Genomic DNA, 17,908 nt, shown 5'->3' with positions numbered 1-17,908 from the left:
GGCCTTACTAGGAACTGCTTCCCTCCTGCGACAATATCTGTAATACCATCAAACTTCCACATCTGCCTATCCCAGGTCCTGGGTAAGGACTCGATAGGTAGACAAAAATGCCAAATCCAGTCTGAACATCTGGCTAACTGCACGATGATCAATAATAATAATAATAATAATAATAACAACAACAACAACAATGAAGTTGGAAGGGACCTTGGAGGTCATCTAGTCCAACCCCCTGCTCAGGCAGGAAACCCTATACCATTTCAGACAAATGGCTGTCCAGTCTCTTCTTAAAAACTTTCAGTGTTGGAGCATTCCCCGCTTCTGGAGGCAGGTTGTTCCACTGGTTAATTGTTCTAACTGTCAGGAAATTTCTCCTTAGTTCTAGGTTGCTTCTCTCTTTTGTTAGTTTCCATCCGTTGCGTCTTGTCCTGCCTTCAGGGGCTTTGGAGAATAGCTTGACTCCCTGGGAAGTTGGCTGGGAAGGTTGCAGATGGAGATCATGTGACCCCACCAGGACGCGGTGCCCATCATAAAATTTTGAACACATGACCATGGGGGATGCTGCAACGGTCGAAAGTGTGAAAAACGGTCATAAGTCACTTTTTTTCAGTGCCGTTGTAACTTCAAATGGTCACTGAACAAATGATTGTAAGTTGAGGTCTGCTCTGTCCTCTGTGGTTTTTCTACATGTTTCAGGAAGGACCAGAATGTTTTAAGTGTTTTATTTTCTCAATCCTAGATATGCCGTGAACAGTTTGTAGCCCTACACAGCCAACCCATTTTGGAGGACCTTTCAAACTTCATGTTGCAGAAATACTGTTCCGATACCACGTAAGTTTGTCTGCACCTTTGGGGTATTTATTTTCTCTTTAGGTGCCATCAAAGGCATCTTTCCAGGTAGCCTCTGAAGCAAAATTAATCAGCGGAACAATTAACCAGTGGAACAACCTGCCTCCAGAAGCGGTGAATGCTCCAACACTGGAAGTTTTTAAGAAGAGACTGGACAGCCATTTGTCTGAAATGGTATAGCCCAGGGATAGGCAACCTTGGCTCTTTTATGACTCGTGGACTTCAACTCCCAGAATTTCTGAGCCAGCATGGCTCAGCTTGGAAACCTCTCCCTTTCCCCTCAGCATGGCTGGCTCAGGAATTCTGGGAGTTGAAGTCCACGAGTCCTAAAAGAGCCAAGGTTGCCTACCCCTTGTATAGTGTTTCTTGCCTTAGCTGGGGGTAGGACTAAATGACCTCCAAAGTCCTTTCCAACTTTACTACTATTACTACTACTACTACTACTACTACTACTACTACTATTATTATTATTATTATTATTATTATTATTATTATTATTATTATTATTATTATTATTATTATTATTAAAGATGGCCATGTGAAACGCTGCTGACTGGGATTCTGACTTTTCCCTGTTCAGAAACCACCTCAAAAAAAGGACTTTATGAGACAGTGGTGGCGCAGTGGTTAAAATCAGTACTGCAAGCTACTTTTGCTGACTGCCGGCTGCCAGCAGTTCGGCAGTTCTAGTCTCACCTCGGCAGTTCTAGTCTCTCTCTCTAGTCTCAAGGTTGACTCAGCCTTCTATCCTTCCAAGGTCGATAAAATGAGGACCCAGATTGTTGGGGGGGGGGGCAACATGCTTACTCTGTAAACCGCTTAGAGAGGGCTGTAAAGCACCGTGAAGCGGTATATAAGTCTAGGTGCTATTGCTGTTGCTATTTTTTCCTGTACTGATGTGAGGGAATGTAAGAGTCTAAATTCCCAGGAGGGATGGGTGGATTTCAGAAGAATTAAGAGGCAGCTCAGTCCAGCTACGTTGTGGGAGAGAAAGAGGGCGAAGACAGCCCCTCCCTAATAGTTCCCAGAATACGGGCAAGACGGCAATCGGGACCAGAATTTCCATTGCTAAGCAAGGCAGTGTCAAAGCTGTTAACATTGGATGTTCTTGCTCTGACAAAATATGCAGAGCTGTGTGGTATTTTTAGAGTTAATTAGATGAAGCTTGGAGAGGAGGAGAAAGAATGTATGTGGGTAATTATATTAGATAAAAATCCTGGCTCTTCAAAGGAAGACAACCTTTGGCCTTCAAATTGATAGGAGAATGTGATTTATGACAGCAAATTAAGGGAGGGAACATGCTGGCAAAATATGTGCTCAGGGGAGGAGAATTTAGATCTTGGCATCCCTCTTCATGCCCTGCCTACATTTTGTTACATGAATAAATGACTTTTTGGGAAAAACAATGCCTGGAAGTTCTTTGAAGTGTTTCATTAGTTGGAACCATGACAGGCAGTTAAGTGAATTATGTTAATTTTACCTTTTTCCCCCCCACTGTTGTTAAACGAATCACTTCAGTTGTTAAGCGAATCACGTGGCTGTTCAGTGACTCTGACTTCCCCCATTGACTTTGCTTGTCAGAGACCAGCTGGGAAGGTTTCAAGGTGCGATCATGTGACCTGGTATACTGTAAAGCAGGGGTCTTCAAACTTGGCCCTTTTATGACTTGTGGACTTCAACTCCCAGAATTCGGCTGAGGAATTCTGGGAGTTGAAGTCCACAAGTCATAAAAGGGCCAGGTTTGAAGACCCCTGCCTTACTGGATTTCAGAGGAGGAGTTAATGATCCCTTCTCCCTTCTGACACAGAGACATAATCCTAGAAGACCCTGAAAAAACAAAGCCACTCTAGGCACCCCTTCTCTCTTCCTGGCTGAGGAATTCTGGGAGTTGAAGTCCACAAGTCATAAAAGGGCCAAGTTTGAAGACCCCTGGCTTACTGGATTTGAGAGGAGGAGTTAATGATCCCTTTTCCCTTCTGACACAGAGACATAATCCTAGAAGACCTTGAAAAAACAAAGCCACTCTAGGCACCCCTTCTCTCTTCCTGGCTGAGGAATTCTGGGAATTGAAGTCCACCAGTCACAAAAGGGCCAAGTTTGAAGACCCCTGCTGTAAAGTCTTAAATATATGAGCAATTGCCAAAGCCGCAAAATTTGATCACTTGACCATAGGGATGCTGTGATAGTCTTAAGCGTGAGAACCAGTTTTAAGTCACTTTTTTCAGTGCCCTTATAACTTTTATGGTCACTAAATGAATTGAGCGCTTCAGTTTGGCTATTGATGTCGGGCCCAAAACCCAAGAAAGACACGTGGTGATTCTTCCAAGCAGAATTGTTTAGGTTCCCATAGCTATAGACAGAATTTTGCGACACTGAAAACTCTACTATATATATCAAGCATATCCAAGTAGTTCTTGACTTACAGCCCTTCATTAGTGACGATTCAAAGTTACAACAGCCCTGAAAAAAGTGATTTATGACCATTTTTCACACTTACGACCATCACAGCATCCCTAGGGTCACATCATAAAAATTCGGACGCTTGCCAACTGACTCATATTTGCGACGGTTGCAGTGTTCCGGGGTCATGCAATCCCTTTTTGCGACATTCTGACAAGCAAAGTCAGTGGAGAAGGCTTAATAACCGTGTTGCTAACTTAACCAGCTGCAGAGATTCATTGAAGAAGTGTGGCAAGAAAGGTTGTAAAAAGGGGCAAAACTCACTTATCTTGCTTAGCAAGGGAAATTCTGGTCCCAGTTGTGGTTGTAAGTCGAGAACTGCCTGTACTCTGAAAACTATTTTATCTATCTATACCATTTCGGACAAATGGCTGTCCAGTCTCTTCTTAAAAACTTCCAGTGTTGGAGCATTCACAGCTTCTGGAGGCAGGTTGTTCCACTGGTTAATTGTTCTCACTGTCAGGAAGTTTCTCCTTAGTTCCAGGTTGCTTCTCTCCTTGATTAGTTTCCATCCGTTGCTTCTTCTCCTGCCTTCAGGGGCTTTGGAGAATAGCTTGACTCCCTCTTCTTTGGGGCAGCCCCTGAGATACTGGAATGCTGCTATCATGTCTCCCCTCGTCCTTCTCTTCATTAAACTAGACATACCCAATTCCAGCAGGGTGTTACACTGTCCTGCGGTCAAACGGCCCCGTTTGGTGAAGTTTTGATGGCAACTGTTGGGCTAAAACTGCAGGCTTTCAAGTTTGATGAGAACTGGTTGCGTCCATGAGGTTGGGAGAAACTGGCATTGAGATCCTCTGTGGCTGACTTATTCTTTTTCTCTCCCAAAGAACATGTGAAAGCGATAAAAAGAAGAAGGGCCAGAAAGCTGTCCAGGCCAGGATCCAGGAGCTGAAAGCTTTACTGCCTAATATTCCCAAGAAAGGTAAGAACAAAAAGCCCCTTGATTGGCGAGACCGGGTATTTAGCGGATTCTGAAGGAAGGCTGTGCAAATCCTTGATGGATGTCCCTACTTAGTTGTTTTAAAGATGAAAACTTTACCAATCAAAGACAATTTTGTGGCTCAGGGTCAAAATGAGGGGTCTTTGGTGCTCTCTCAGCTTGGTTGTTTCCTTGCAGACCTTTCATTACCCAGCTAGGTAACTTCATCAGTGCTAAGAGTAATGATGTTACCAAGCTCAGAGGAAGGACCCCACAGTTCAACCTTGAAACTTTTATTCAGCAGGGGTCAACATTTTCATGGCAATTGGATCCAGGTAGCCCTCACCTTACGCTCACAATTCGGACCAGAATTTCCATTGCTAAGCGAGGCAGTTGTTAAGTGAAACACGTGGCTGTTAAGTGAATCTGACTTTCCCCCATTGACTTTGCTGTTGTTAAGCGAGTCGCGCTCCATTTTACAACCTTTTCTGCCACGGTAGTTAAATCAGGGCAGTGATCCACTTCTTCACTTTCTACACCACCCATCTGCCCTATAAGGCGATTCCGGGTGGCCTGCAGATTATAAAAAGACAAATAGGTAAACGAATTAAAGCACTAAAACCATGCAATTGAAAAGTTGTTAAATGAGTCCTGCAGTCGTTAAGTGGATCTGGCTTTTCCCATTGACTTTGATTGTTGGGAACTGGCTGGGAATGTCACAAGTAGTGATCACATGACCCTGGGACACTGCAAACCATCATAAATGCATGTTGGTTGCCAAGCACTCAAATTTTCAATTTCTTGACTGGGTCCCTTGGAGGAATTAAGCTACTGATCATGTGTAGCCACGCACCAAGGTTGGCAGCAATCCAAGGTCAGTTCCTGGGACAGCCACCACATTAATCCAGAGATGCTTTTCCTGGTATAACCAAATCAGAATCCACCTTGGAATCAAGTTTTAAACCGGTGGGTCCAAAATGCCTTCCTTCCACCCTGTAAGTACTGGTGTTTTAGGAGAAAAATCCTCCTGCGGGCTGGCAGGGGGCATCATCACTTTTTCTGACCATCTCCAGCACTTTTTAATCTTATCTGCTTTGCCCTTTCTACCACTGACACTCTGTGGTCCTGCTTTGTTGATTGGTAACAGGGACTCACGTCTGGCTGTGTGATTAGTGCGATCCCAGCAACACTCAATTATTTCATGTTGCCCCAGACTTCAGCTCAGCCGTCTAATCTCTGCTGCTCACCCCACTTCCCTGTTATGCCAAACCTTGCAACTAGATTTGTTATTTGTACTAGACTGGGGAGTGACCTTGTGTGGGTAGAGGGCACGGAGGCTGAGGGAACGTTCAGATAAGGGAGGGCACAGCCTGCAGCTGTATAATGGGCAGAGAAAGAGACTTAAGAAGGAATCTCCCCAACTTCTCAAGCTGTAAAAAAGGAGGGAGGTTTGTAATATCAGACTTAAAAGGTTCTGCTAATGTAGCTTTACCGTAAAGTACTAGTAGCTCATTTGGCTGCATTTCCTGTTTCCTAGGAAGGCTCACCATATTATATATCCAACACAGTGCTAGGCTGCATTAACAGAGGGATAGAATCAAGATCAGGTGAAGTGTTAATATCACTTCACAATGCCTTGGTAAGGCCACACTTGGAATACTGCATCCAGTTTTGGTCATCACGATGTAAAAAAGATGTTGAGACTCTAGAACAGTGATGGCGAACCTTTTAGAGACCAAGTGCCCAAACTGCAACCCAAAACCCACTTTTGCATAGTCGGGTGCCGGGTGGGTGTGGCCCATTGGGTGGGTGTGGCTCATTGGGTGGGCGTGACTTTGGTGGTAATGGCAGACTGGGTGGGACTAAAAAGTTCAATCAATCAATTCCAACTTTGCAAGATCTTTTTCCCGCGAGAAGTTGAAATTGACTGATTGATTGAATCTTTTTTTTTGCACACGGCGGCGGAGGCCTAAAGTGAAAAGGTTTTATAAAATCCAGCTAAAGGCCTAGGACTGGGGCGACGGCATGCGTGCCCACAGAGAGGGCTCTGAGTGCTACCTCTGGCACCCGTGCCATAGGTTCGCCACCACTGCTCTAGAAAGAGTGCAGAGAAGAGCAACAAAGATAATCAGGGGACTAGAGGCTAAAACATATAAAGAATGGTTGCTGGAATTGGGTATGTCTAGTTTAATGAAAAGAAAGACAAGGGGTGTTCCAGTATCTCAGGGGCTGCCCCAAAGAAGAGGGAGTCAAGCTGTTCTCCAAAGCACCTGAAGGCAGGACAAGAAGCAATGGATGGAAACTAACCAAAGAGAGAAGCAACTTAGAACTAAGGGGAAATTTTCTGACAGTGAGAACAATTACTCAGTGGAACAATTTGCCTCCAGAAGCTGTGAATGCTCCAACACTGGAAGTTTTTAAGAAGAGACTGGACAGCCATTTGTCTGAAATGGTATAGGGCAGGGGTAGGCAACCTTGGCCCTTTTATGACTTGTGGACTTCAACTCCCAGAATTCCTGAGCCAGCATGGCTCAACTTGGAAACCTCTCCCTGTCCCCTCAGCATGGCTGGCTCAGGAATTCTGGGAGCTGAAGTCCACGAGTCATAAAAGAGTCAAGGTTGCCTACCTGTGGTATAGGGTTTCCTGCCTGAGCAGGGGGTTGGACTAGATGACCTCCAAGGTCCTTTCCAACTTTATTATTGTTGTTGTTGTTGTTGTTATCTTTAGAATGGTAGTCAGGCTAACACTGTGGGGTCCATCGTACTCTCTGAGCTTGGTTGTTTTCTTGCAATGCGTCGCACTCCAACTTACCACCTCTTTTTTTTTTTTTTGCCATGGATGTGAAAGCGAATCACTGCGGTCATTAAGTGAATCACATGGCCGTTGAGCCAGTTCAACTTCCCCTATTGACTTTGCTCGTCTTAGAAGCCAGCTGGGTTGGTGGCAAAGGGCGGTCACCATTTTACGACCTTTTTTGCCAAGATGGCTCAGCAAATCAGCACAGTGGTGTTAAGCGAATCGTGTAATTGTTAAGCGCATCCATCTGGGAAGTTTGCAAGTGGCGATCACATGACCCAAGGCATTGCAACCAGCACAGATACATGCCGGTTGCCAAGTGCCCGAATTTTGATCACATGACCAAGAGGACACTGGTTACCTGAGGGACTTTCTGTCTGTCACAGTATCTGCCCAGCTAATTTGATCTGGCAAGTGCTCTCTGAGCTTGGTTGTCTTCTTGTGGATATTTCATTACCAAACCAGGTTACATCATCAGTGCTAGAAGGAAATGGGGTTTGCTCTCATTTTTATATAGTAACACTGCCTACCGCAGGGGGTGGGCAACCTTGGCTCTTTTATGACTCGTGGACTTCAACTCCCAGAATTCCTGAGCCAGCATGGCTCAGCTTGGAAACCTCTCCCTTTCCCCTCAGCATGGCTGGCTCAGGAATTCTGGGAGCTGAAGTCCACGAGTCATAAAAGAGCCGAAGGTTGCCTACCCCTGGCCTACCCCAATGAGTTTGCAATTTGAAGAGGACATCCCAGGGGTCTTATCCCCATTTGCTCTTTAGAACGAAATTACAGGAACTTAAGATAAAGTCAAGTTGCTAGTCCTCTTGGCAATAGCCAATCCAAAAATCAAGACTGCCCTTTTTACCCAACAACTATTATTGGCAAAGTGCCTGCAGTGGTACTGCAGATGGGTAGGATATCCTCAGTGACTGGTTTGACTAGGTGCCCTGGCAATTTTTCCCGGTTCTCTCCTTTCCTAGTCTCAAATGCCTCGAAACGATGGACTAGGCATGAAATGTACACAGCTGCAGCCTCTTCTTAGAGTCAAAGTCCCAGAGCAACATCTTCTGTACTCCACACTGCTGGGGGGGGGGTCTTGGGTAAATGTTTTAGGTATGGGTAGAGCTCGGGGGTCTTAAAAAATTAAATATAATTTTTGCAAAGAATAAGTTTTATAAAGGACACAGAACTAATAAAAAGAGAAAAGGAAAGGAAAGAAAGTAAATGGATGAAGAAGGGAAGGGAAGAAAAAAGGCAGGGAAAAGAGGGGAAAGGGAAAGAAATGGGAAGGGAAGGAGACTAGACTAGACTAGACTAGACTAGACTAGACTAGACTAGACTAGAATAGAATAGAATAGAATAGAATAAGGAACAGAACAGAATAGAATAAGGAATAGAATAGAATAGAATAGAATAGAATAGAATAGAATAAGGAACAGAACAGAATAGAATAAGGAATAGAATAGAATAGAATAGAATAGAGTAGAATAAGGAATAGAATAAGGAACAGAATAAGGAACAGAACAGAATAGAATAGAATAGAATAAGGAATAGAATAGAATAGAATAGAATAGAATAGAATAGAATAGAATAGAATAGAATAGAATAGAATAAGGAATAGAATAGAACAGAACAGAACAGAACAAGGAACAGAACAGAGTAGAATATAATAGAATATAGAATAGAATAGAACAGAATAAGGAACAACAGAGTAGAATATAATAGAATATAGAATAGAATAGAATAGAATAAAATAGAATAGAATAGAATAGAATAGAATAGAATAAGGAACAGAACAGAGTAGAATATAATAGAATATAGCATATAATAGAATAGAATAGAATCTTTATTGAGAATTAGGATAGGATAGAATAGAATAGAATAGAATATGGAATAGAATAAGGAACAGAATAAGGAACAGAACAGAATAGAATAGAATAAGGAATAGAATAGAATAGAATAGAATAAGGAATAGAATAGAACAGAACAGAATAAGGAACAGAACAGAATAGAATAGAATATAGAATAGAATAGAATAGAATAGAATAGAATAAAGAACAGAACAGAGTAGAATATAATAGAATATAGCATAGCATAGCATAGAATAGAATAAGGAACAGAATAAGGAACAACAGAGTAGAATATAATAGAATATAGAACAGAATAGAATAAGGAACAGAACAGAGTAGAATATAATAGAATATAGCATAGAATAGAATAGAATAGAATCTTTATTGAGAATTAGAATAGAATAGAATAGAATAGAATAGAATAGAATAGAATAGAATGGTAGAATAACAGAGTTGGAAGGGACCTTGGAGGTCTTCTAGTCCAGCCCCCTGCTCAAGCAGGAGAATCTATACTGTTTCAGACAGGTGAATGTCTAGTCTGTTCTTGAAAATCTCCAGTGATGGACAACAGGAAGGGGAGAGGAGAGGAAAGGAAAAGAAAGGAAAGGAATAAATAGAGAAGGAAGGGAAAAATGTAGAAAATGCTACCTATAGCTTTGAAAGCGAGAGCTCCTTCTGTGCCTCATTGTTTGGTGAACTGACTGCAAAGTAGACACTCTCCATTCATCAAGACTAATTAAGACCATTAATCAAAGCCTGGTTCTAGTCCCTTTTGTACAGGTAATCAACTTGCCATCACAATGGAGCCAAAAATTTCCCTTACCTAGCAAGGCAACTGCTAAGTGAGTTTTGCCCCATATTGCAAACTTTCTTGCCACGGCTATTAAACGGGTCACTGCAGTTGCTAAGTGGAATCGTGCAGTCACTAAGTGAATCTAGCTCAGAGGCCAGCTAGGAAGGTTGCCAAAGGGGATTGCATGACCCCGGCGGGGATAGTGCAACAGTCGGAAGTAGATGACCAGTTGCCAAGGGCCCAAATTTTGATCACAGGACTATGGGGACGCTGCAGTGGCCGTAAATGTGAAAAACAGGCCCAGGTCACTGTTTTTTTCAGTGCTGTTGTAACTTCGAACGGTCGCTAAATGAACTGTTGTAAGTCGAGGACTGCCTGTAATGGTATGAGTGAATCACCTTGGGAAATGGAGGGAGGGGGGGAGAGCCACAGGCTAGAGAAGAGATAAGAGGCAGCTGAGCCCTCAGAAGGAAAATGAACCATGAGAATCCTCTCAGAAGTAACCCTCCCTAGTTTCCAGAAGTGGGTGGGGCTAAGATCTGGAGCTGGGGAATCATGGTTACAAAGGGATAAATCAAGGTTAAGCCTCTGGGGGGCTTTAGGCTCTCAATTCGCCCCTTAACTGACCCCTTAGAACAGGGGTCTTCAAACTTGGCCACTTTAAGACTTGTGGACTTCAACTCCCAGAATTCCTCAGCTGGCTGAGGAATTCTGGGAGTTGAAGTCCACAAGTCTTAAAGTGGCCACGTTTGAAGACCCCTGCCTTAGAATGAAAACCTTGGGCCAAGGCGTGACTCCATCTTCTCCGGGAACACGGAAGAATACTGCAGCGGAATGAGCGAATGACTTTGGGAGACAGGAGAAAGAGCTGCAGACTAGGCAGTGGGCGGATAAGAGGCAGCTGAGCCTGCGGGAAGAATGGAGCGTGGGAAATCTCCCAGAAGGGACCCTCCCGAGTTCCTCGGACTGTAAAGGCGAGGGAGGAGAGTTGTACTTCCCAATTTGCAAGATTCTGTTAATGTAACTTTGGGGTCCTTGGTGCTCTCCGAGCTTGGCTGTTTCCTGGCAGACGTTTCATTACCCAGCCAGGTAACACCATCAGTCCTACTGCCGCTGATGTGCTAGCCCTGGTGATAACAGGCAGCTTAGCCTCCAGAAGGAATGAGGCCTTGGCAAACATCTCAGAAGGGACCCTCCCGAGTTTCTTGGACTGTAATTGGGGTGGGGGAGGAAGTTAGGCCACTGAAAATGTGACATCACCGTTTTTCACGCTTCTGACCGTTGTACGTGACCTCTGACCTGGTCACGTGATCAGACCTCAGACACTTGGCAACTGACTCGTATTTATGACGGTTGCTGCATCCTGGAGGTCACGCGATCCCCTTCGGTGGCCTTCCGACAAGTAAAGTCAATCCCAGATTCACTTAACCACCATCACACTAACTTAAACAACTGCAGTGATTCAATTACGGCAAAAAAGGCGGCCAAATTCACTTAATAGATGTGCCGCTTAAAAGAATTTTTGGGCTCCGTCGTGGTCGTAAGTTGAGGAATGTCAGGGGCGACATCCATTCGTGCAAATGTGACGAGCCTTGGTTACTTCTTTTGCAAACCTTCATTTGGGGAGTTGACAGAGTTAGAATATCTGACTCCCTTTCGACTGTCACCAGGGTGTCAAAAGCAGCTGATTGAAGTCCTGTCGCGGCCCAGATTGGTGAAAATTGATGGCGCTATATTCTTATTGTTTTTCAGTGGGAAATGCGTAAGAACTGTATCTGCAAGCCTAAAATAGCCTTGCCACTGAATAGACCCCATCCCCAGCTGTGCTCACATGCATGATGCCTCCCCCCCTTTTACGCCCCCCCCCCAATGTTAAGCGTGACTCGAATGATGCCCCTGTCTGCTGTACAATAGCCAGATTGAGCCTGGTGATTGAGCAATGAGTCATTGGCTTATCTCCTGTTGCTAAATTCCTTGGTCCAAGCCAGGGGTAGGCAACCTTCGGCTCTTTTATGACTCGTGGACTTCAACTCCCAGAATTCCTGAGCCAGCCATGCTGAGGGGAAAGGGAGAGGTTTCCAAGCTGAGCCATGCTGGCTCAGGAATTCTGGGAGTTGAAGTCCACGAGTCATAAAAGAGCCAATGTTGCTTACCCCTGGTCCAAGCCCATTGGCTTCTTACCTGCGTTAAGACTGAATTGATTGCATTGTTCTAGCACAGGGGTCTTCAAACTTGGCAGCTTTAAGACTTGGGGACTTCAACTCCCAGAATTCCTCAGCCAGCCAGGACTGGCTGAGGAATTCTGGGAGTTGAAGTCCCCAAGTCTTAAAAGTGGCCCAGGCGGGAGACCCCTGATTTAAGCAACAGAAAAGTAGGTTTATAGAGCGCAGATTATGGTTGATTGCACAACCAGATATTCAGACTGGATTCGGCCTGTTTATCTACCTATCGACCTGGGATAGACAGAGGTGGTTAGCAGCTGTTTGATTACTATTTACATTGATATGCTGCCCAACTTGTTTAAAACACGACAACAAAAAAGGAGAGACAAAAATGGATAGAGAGGGCAGGACAAAACTGGGTAGAAGTAAAAGAAAACAACCCGAGTTAAAAGGAGGCGTCAGTTGTCCTTACCCAAGGCCTGGGTGATCCTAGTCAGGGCTTCTTCCTCTTCTGAACAGCAACAGAGTGGATCCCCTTCAGAGGACAGGGTCTGCTTCTGAGGTCCCAATAGATGACACTGTTTAATCAGAAGGAGGTCGTAAAATGGGGCAAAACTCACTTAACAACGGTCTCGCTTAGCAACATAAATTTTGGGCGCAGTTGTGGTCGTAAGTCGAGGAGTGCCTGTATTTTATATTTTATCCCATTGCTATTATTTCTATAGCCCTAATCCAGGGGTCTTCAAACTTGGCCCTGTCATGACTTGGGGACTTCAACTCCCAGAATTCCCCAGCCAGGCCTTGAAGTCCCCAAGTCATGACAGGGCCAAGTTTGAAGACCCCTGCTCAAAGCAATAGAGAGTCCTCGACATACAACAGTTCTTTACTGACCGTTCGAAATTACAACAGCACTGAAAAAAGTGACTTACGGCCATTTTTCACAGTTACGACCTTTCCAGCATCCCCATGGTCATGTGATCAAAATTCAGACGCTTGGCACCTGGCTCATATTTATGACCGCTGCGGTGTCCCAAGGTCATGTGATCCCCTTTCGCAGCCTTCTGACAAGCAAAGTCCATGGGGAAGCCGAATTCCCTGAACTACCAGGTTACAAACTTATCAACTGTGGTGACTCGCTTAACAACGGGGGCAAGAAAGGTGGTAAGAGGGGGCAAAATTCACTTAACCAGTGTCTCTCACTTAACAACGGAAAATGTGGGCTCAATTGCAGTCGTTAAGTCAAGGACTACCTGTAATTACTATTAGTAGAACACTTACACTCCGTATACGCCACTACTATTCAGTTACTACTACAATACTACACTCTACAGTAATGCTAGTGCATAACAGTGCTTTCTTTCAGGCCAACACTGTTCTGCCTTAATTCCTCTCTCTCTCTCTCTCTGGAATTTCCTCTGCTTCTCTCTTCTCTGTTCCTGGCTGGCCTCCAGAGTATTTGTAACCTTCCACCTCCTGCTTTTATACCTCTCTCTTTCCTTCCTGCGTCTCTGTACCTTCTGGACCATTCACTCCCATTGAAGGAAAAATCCGCTTTGTTTTACTCGGCTGCTTTCTCCTGTTTGCTGGTGGCTGCAGCGCTTCCAAACCACACGTGGCTCCCGCAGTCTGCTGCTCCCACACCTGTGTCAAGGTTGCTGCTTTATTGGCAACTCTGCTGTGCTGACGCCGGAAAAGGCTCAAATGAGAAAGGAGGAAAACAGCACAGGGGCCTGCAAATTTTCTCAGCAGCGTACTTGTCCACATAGCAGCTCACCCTCCCACATTTCATTTCATTTCTTAGTGTGTGTGTGTGTGTGTGTGTGTATGTACATAGATCAGGGGTAGGCAGCCTTGGCTCTTTTATGACTCGTGGACCTCAACTCCCAGAATTCCTGAGCCAACACAGCTCAGCATGGAAACCTCTCCCTGTCCCCTCAGCATGGCTGGCTCAGGAATTCTGGGAGTTGAAGTCCACGAGTCATGAAAGAGCCAAGGTTGCCTACCCCTGACATAGATATATCACCTTTATTATTTTTACAAATAACTTAAGGCCCCGAACATACCTAGTATTCCTTCTTCCTTCCTCTTCCTCATTTCTCTACAACAACCCTTTGAGTCCAAAGTCACCCAGCCAGTTTTCATGCCTAAGGTGGGACTCGAACTCACTATCTCCTGGCGATTGGTCCAAAGTCACCCCAGCCGGTTTGAATGCCTAAGGTGGGACTCGAACTCACCATCTCTTGGCGATTGGTTCAAAGTCACCCAGCCGGCTTTCTGCCTAAGGTGGGACTTGAACTCACCGTCTCCTGGCGATTGGTCCAAAGTCACCCCAGCCGGTTTGAATGCCTAAGGTGGGACTCGAACTCGCCGTCTCCTGGCGATTGGCCCAAAGTCACCCAGCCAGCTTTCCTGCCTATGGTGGGACTCGAACTTACCATCTCCTGGTTTCTAGGCCATCACCTTAACCGCTAGGCCCAACTGGCTCTCATTTATAGTAACAGTTCCAAATTTTCTTTCAAGCTCTTTGCCTATCAAATCTAAGAAAAATAATACCTGCTCCATTTTCGTATTCTATTTTAAGAATCTCCAGAATCAGAATAAAACTCCTATCCCAACATTTCTGTTTTAGAAGTTACGCAATCCTTCGCTTGTGTTGCAGTTGATCTCAGCAAAGCACCTGAGTTCACCTGGGCACCAAACTCCTTCGGTTTGGGCCTGATGCTGTCTGATTTACCGCAGGGTTTTTCAACCAGTGGTACGGGTACCACCTGTGGTACATTGGCACCTGGCAGGTGGTACGCGACCATCCTAAAAAAGTGGTAGCGGGGGAGGGGAATGAGCTGAACTGGGGCAGCACCGCACGAGTCTGAGCGAGAGATGGCTGGAGCTGCAGGGCTGTCAGGGCTCAGCGGAAGTGCCAGAATCAGTGCCGCTTTCTAGCTGATCGGCGCTTCTTCAGGGCTGTCAGGGCTCAGTGGAAGCACTAGGATCAGCACCAGGCTCCAGGTGGAGCTCGGCACTGATCCTGGTGCTTCTGCTGAGCCCAGAGAAGCGCCGATCAGCTGGAATGTTGCAGCATCTCCAGGGTCTTGTGATTTACATTCAGATGCTTGGCAACTGATTCATATTTATGACGGTCACAGTGTCCCAGGGTCATGTGAAGTGACCAAAACCTGCTGCAAACACCCAGCAGACCAAACACCCCCCCACCCCACCCCCGCTGCCAATCCTCAAGAGAAATGATCATAACAATGAAAACCTCGGACAGGAGGAAGAGTGCCGCTGGGTGGGCAGGCAGGTGTCTTGCTCAGCTGTGGCTTGGGGGGCACTTTTTTCAGCGGAACTGTAACTTCAAACAGACACTAAGCGAACTGTTGTAAGTCGAGGATTACCTGTACTTTATCACTTTTTTCCTTTTTTTTTTGGTCATCAAGTTTTTGGCACCTTGCTAGGCGACTGGTGGTACTCGGATATTGCCATATCCTAAAAGTGGTACAATGGGTGAAAAGGTTGAAAAGCCCTGATTTACCGGTTTTATCAACCGGCCACGCCATGCTGCTCTTGTGGCTTGTTTGCATTTGCTGCAAACCTGCTTTTGGCAAGGAAATTGCTTCTCAGGGCGTTCCGAATACCATCTCACCCTGTGGCATTAAAGCAAGCCACGGGGGCCTTGTTGTTTGAAAGACAATATTGGTGTCCTCCTAAGCATATCCTGTGGGGTCCCAGTGGTACTTCCGTTGGCAGACATGTACCCACCTGCAGAGAGAATCCGTGGCTCACTGCCAGGGCTCAATCCCACTCCCTTTGGACTCTTGTTGGCTTAGATTTTCCCAACCGGTATTATTCCTTCTTCACTTTTTCTCAGTCTCTCCTTTTTCTCCCCACCAGGTGACTTCAAACTAGAAAAGGTGAAGAGATCAGTCTACTTTTTCAACTGATTCTGCAAGATCATCTTTCTCCTGATCCTCTCTACATTCGAACTTAGACCCGGCCGGGGTGTCCGGGCGACATTGAGAAGGAGCAACTTCCCGTTTCTCTCCAGTCTCCCTGAACGGGATTGAAAATGTACCCGGTTCCTTAAATTTGGTCCCTCTCTCGGTGCTTCTGGAGGGAATCAGCCTGACAAGGAATTCCTTCCCCACAGAGGAGTTGGAAACGCATCACCCCAAAAACTGGGTTTTTAGATTTATCAGGGACACATAAGGTACCTGGGCGGAGGTGTGCAAACAGGATGTTTCTCCACAGATCATCTGGAGAAAGGACTTATTTTGGCCCTGTCTGTCTCTTCTGGAAGAAAACAATTGTTGATATTTGTTTTCACTCTTGGGAGTCCTCGGCTACCGAAGCCAAGACTGCATTCTCCCCCCTTTTCAATTTTTATGCACTTTGTTCCTGTTGGGGGGGGACATCCCTCCATTCCGGTTATTTCCTCTGGCAGTTGCAAATAAAGTAAGTATTTGAAATCTAAGCCGAGCTTTTTGACTCGTCCTTCTAGGTTTTGCTACGAGGGGAAGTAAACTTAGGAAAAAAGTCTTTGGCTGCAAAGTGTTGGTCACCACCATACCAAAAAAAAAAAAAAAAAGGCACGGAGGCCCTAGTAAATGTGCAGAGAAAAGCAACAAAGATATATCATCATTAGCTCTGGAGGCTAAATAATAATAATAATAATAATAATAATAATAATAATAATAATAATAATAATAATAATAATAATAATAGGAATTTTGTTACTGTTGTTCCATGCCCTCAAATTCTCTCTACCTGTGCATGTTTTGATTCAGTAGTAGGGTCTCAATTTAGAATGCAGCTGCTTAAAGGAAACGCCCATTTGTTTGGGGAAATGAAATGATCTGAATGAGCGTATCTTTCATACCATAATTAGATTTTTACATGCAGTTTTAAAAAAAATGTATCCAGCTGCTGCTGCAGCGATGGAGGCTTCTACGTTGGCGTTCTCTGCAAGGGCCCACGGCTTAAAAGCAATTTAATTACTTATAGAGCTGAGCTTCCTAATACCCTTATATTCTTTATCTCTGCCAGTTGCTCAAATTCCTACAGCATGACCAAAAATAGGGTAGGGATGGGGAACTGAGCAGGTATTTGCAGTTCGTTTATGAATTTAAAAAAAAATGATGGAGTTTTTAACTCCCCAAAGAGAATCTGAAAGGCAATCAGCAAATGTAAGAGCTAATATAAGAATAAATTGGATTGAGAGGGGATCAAGCTATTCTCCAAAGCACCTGAAGGCAGAACAAAAAACAATAGATGGAAACTTACCAAGGACAGAACCAAACTAGAAATAAGGAGAAATTGCCTGACAGTTAGAACAATTAATCAGTGGAACAGCTTGCCTCCAGAAGTCATGGTTGCTCCAATACTGGAGTATTATAATAATAATAATAATAATAATAATAATAATAATAATAATAATAATAATAATAATAATAATAATAATAAAGTTGGAAGGGACCTTGGAGGTCATCTAGTCCAACCTCCTGCTCAGGCAGGAAACCCTATACCATTTCAGATAAATGGCTGTCCAGCCTCTTCTTAAAAACTTCCAGTGTTGGAGCATTCACAGCTTCTGGTGGCAGGTAGTTCCACTGGTTAATTGTTCTCACTGTCAGGAAGTTTCTCCTCAGTTCTAGGTTGCTTCTCTCCTTGATTAATTTCCATCCATTGCTTCTTGTCCTGCCTTCAGGCGCTTTGGAGAATAGCTTGACTCCCTCTTCTTTGGGGCAGCCCCTGAGATATTGGAAGACTGCTATCCTGTCCCCCCTCATCCTTCTCTTCATTAAACTAGACCAGGGGTAGGCAACCTTGGCTTTTATGACTCGTGGACTTCAACTCCCAGAATTCCTGAGCCAGCATAGCTGGCATAGCTGGCTCAGGAATTCTGGGAGTTGAAGTCCACGAGTCATAAAAGAGCCAAGGTTGCCTACCCCTGAACTAGACATACCCAATTTTAAGAAGAGACTGAACAGCCACTTGTCTGGAATGGGATAAGGGTCTCCTGCTTGAGCAGGGGGTTAGACTAGAAGACCTCCAGGGTCCCTTCCAACTCTGTTATTCTGTATTCGA

The 17,908-nt window shown here is 44.8% G+C and overlaps 1 long non-coding RNA gene across 1 annotated transcript; it reads left to right on the top strand.

Moving 5' to 3' along the window:
• Positions 1-738: 738 nt before the first annotated feature.
• On the top strand, positions 739-16,304 carry LOC107296110. Its single transcript, XR_001549082.1, has 3 exons — positions 739-831; positions 4,140-4,234; positions 15,716-16,304. It is a non-coding gene; the product is annotated as an uncharacterized LOC107296110 (long non-coding RNA).
• The last annotated feature ends 1,604 nt before the right edge of the window (positions 16,305-17,908 follow it).

The sequence above is a fragment of the Protobothrops mucrosquamatus genome, unplaced genomic scaffold, assembly GCF_001527695.2.
Source record: "Protobothrops mucrosquamatus isolate PMUCROS unplaced genomic scaffold, P.Mucros_1.0 scaffold2647, whole genome shotgun sequence".
Lineage (NCBI taxonomy): Eukaryota > Metazoa > Chordata > Lepidosauria > Squamata > Viperidae > Protobothrops > Protobothrops mucrosquamatus.
This window is presented reverse-complemented; position numbering and strand designations above follow the sequence as displayed.